At 39.4% G+C, this 3,036-nt stretch overlaps 1 pseudogene; it reads left to right on the top strand.

Annotated features, from left to right (window-relative positions):
- The first annotated feature begins 207 nt into the window (after nt 1-207).
- LOC104678415 lies at nt 208-1,217 on the top strand (annotated as a pseudogene).
- The last annotated feature ends 1,819 nt before the right edge of the window (nt 1,218-3,036 follow it).

The following is a 3,036-nucleotide window of genomic DNA, read 5'->3' as shown; positions in this document are numbered from 1 at the left end:
GAGGTCAGGAGTTCGAGACCAGCCTGACCAACATGGAGAAACCCCCGTCTCTACTAAAAATACAAAATTAGCCGGATGTGGTGCCGTATGCCTGTAATCCCAGCTACTTGGGAGACTGGGGCAGGAGAATGGCTTGAACCCGGGAGAGGGAGGTTTCGGTGAGCCGAGATCGCTCCATTGCACTCCAGCTGACCCATCTGACTTCCGGTCCGTGCTGAGCTCACTCAAACTGCAGCCATGTCTGGGGACGACATGATTTTTGATCCTACTAAGAGTAAGAAGGAAAAGAAGAAGGCTTTTATGTTAGATGAGGAAGGGGATACCCAAACAGAGGAAACTCAGCCTTCAGAAACAAAAGAAGTGGAGCCAGAGCCAACTGAGGACAAAGACTTGGAAGCTGATGAAGAGGACAATAGGAAAAAATATGCTTCTGATGATCTAGATGACTTGAACTTCTTTAATCAAAAGAAAAAGAAGAAAAAAACTGAAAAGATATTTGATATTGATGAAGCTGAAGGTGTAAAGGATCTTCAGATTGAAAGTAGTGTTCAAGAATCAGCTGAACCAGAGGATGACCTTGACATTATGTTTGGCAACAAAAAGAAGAAAAAGAAGGTCAAGTTCCCAGATAAGGATGAAATACTAGAGAAAGGTGAGACTCTGGAAGATGAAGACAGCAAAAAAGATGATGGTGTGTCATTCAGTAATCAGGCCCTGCTTGGGCAGGCTCAAAAAGAGACTACACATATGAGGAGCTACTGAATTGAGTGTTCAACATCCTGAGGGAAAAGAATCTAGATATGGTTGCCAGGGAAAAAAGGAAATCTGTCATGAAACCTCCACAGGTCGTCTGAGTAGGAACCAAGAAAACTTATTTTGTCAACTTAACAGATATCTGTTAACTATTACATCATCGGCCCAAACATCTTGCATTTTCGTTGGCTGAATTGGGTACAAGTGATTCTATAGATGGTAATAACCAACTTGTAATCAAAAAAGATTCCAACAGAAATAGAGAAAATGTCTTGAGAAGCTATAACAAGGAATATGTCACTTGTCACACATGCCAATCACCAGACGCAATCCTGCAGAAGGACAGGCGACTCTATTTCCCACAGCGTGAAACTTGTCATTCTAGATGTTCTGTTGCCAGTATCAAAACCGGCTTCCAGGCTGTCACTGGCAAGTGAGCACAGCTCTGTGCCAAAGCTAACTAATTTGCTAATCACTGATTTTGCAAAGCGTGTTGTGGAGATGTGGCTGGACAGGTTTGCCATTACAGTGGATATACTGTTGTATTAAAAATAAGACAAAAAAGCTGCCAAGTTGTTTGGTGAGTGGTTGGTTGGTCTGAAATCCTTGCAAGATGCTGATGCTCAAGCTGTTGACATACTCATTGCCTACTTAGTAACTATCAGAGAAAAGTGATATGGGGTAAGGAGGTGCTTTTTAAAAATCATTCATAGACTTCTGTAAAATGCAAGGTAAATTAAAGTTATTATAACAGTGAAAAAAAATCTGATTGATGCCTTTTTTCCCCCCAACAATGATTGGAAATATAGATGTCTTACTGGTTCAAAAGATTTTTTTTTTAAGTTCAGGTCTTGAAATCTCCAGTCACATCTGCACATTCACCATTTAGACATCTTAGTAGGTGTTAGTTTGCCCCTAATATTTTGATGTTTATAATAATGAATATACTAGAGTAAATTCTCAATCAGAATGGAATATTCTAAGTGTTACAACTCTTTTAGAATTTGCCCATCAGACTTTACGGTGCTTACCAGAAAGCTCCCCCGGCCACCCTGCAAAAAAAAGAGAATGGAATATTCTAGTTAATTAAATTTTCTGAAGAATGTAAACTTTTAATAAACTTTAGTCCTTGGTGAAAATCATTATAAAATGTATTTAATATATTTTTGAATACCTATTTTTGTAAGTATACTATCATTTACAGGTGTTTTGCATATTTTTTGTTTTGTTTGTTTGTTTGTTTATTTATTTGTATAGAGAGAGGATTTCACCATGTTGCCCAGGCTGGTCTCCAACTTCTGAGCTCAAGCCATCCACCGGCCTCTGCCTCCCCAAGTGGTGGGATTATAGGCGTGAGCCACCAAACACGACCCATCTTAACCTTTTTAACAACCTATCATTTTTGTGTGTAGATATTTGAGGACTTTCATGACTTTTAAGATCAAGATGAGAAACAGACTCAAATATTTGTGGAGCTGGAAGGGGCTTAGAGGTCATCTTCTTAATTTCCTCATTTTATGAGAGTCACTCAGTTTATTAATGTGGTATTTGCTGACTGTGCTAGGTTCTTGGAGATGCAGTGTTAATAAGATATAGCTCCTGCTTTCAAGATGCTTGTGTCAAATAGTCTTTGAGAGTGCTATCCTTCTAGGTTCCAGATTAGACCACGTGTTGTCTTTTTAGCTTTCCTTCTCTGAATTCCCTCACCCATTCTTCATTCCCACTGCTACCACCCTAACCTAAATTCAGTTAAGACAAGGAAGGAGTATTCTAGGAAGTGATTCAAGATTTCTTTGTTATAAAGTGAGATTTCAGAAGTCATAGTTGAATCTGTACAAGAAACCTATAATGGCTGCTTCAAATAAAACGAATTCTATGTTTAGCTTTTTGGTCCATCATAATCACTTCCTACCCTAGCAATTCATGCTTATTTCCTATGGGAACAAGGACTCAGCCTTGTCCTCCAATCAGACTTGTCTTTTCATTCATAGACTACCTACATCACTAACTCAAGGCTTCTTTCCCCTACCTGGAACAATGGCTTTCTATCCTACCTAACTATATCATCCCCTGTATTTAAGGTTTATATCTTTCATATAATACCGAAGAAAATTGGCACCTGTGATGATCTTGCTAGAACTCTGTGGAATACATTCCTCTGGGTAACCACAGATTGGGTTCCCACCCTCTGCTGGGCCAGGGAGTGGGTTCCCTGAGATTTTTGTACTTTCAGACAGTGAGAGATTGGGGTGGTTTCTCTCTAATGGTTAAAACTTTTAAGTC

This window comes from Rhinopithecus roxellana, chromosome 5 (genome assembly GCF_007565055.1).
Source record: "Rhinopithecus roxellana isolate Shanxi Qingling chromosome 5, ASM756505v1, whole genome shotgun sequence".
In the NCBI taxonomy this organism is placed as follows: domain Eukaryota; kingdom Metazoa; phylum Chordata; class Mammalia; order Primates; family Cercopithecidae; genus Rhinopithecus; species Rhinopithecus roxellana.
This window is presented reverse-complemented; position numbering and strand designations above follow the sequence as displayed.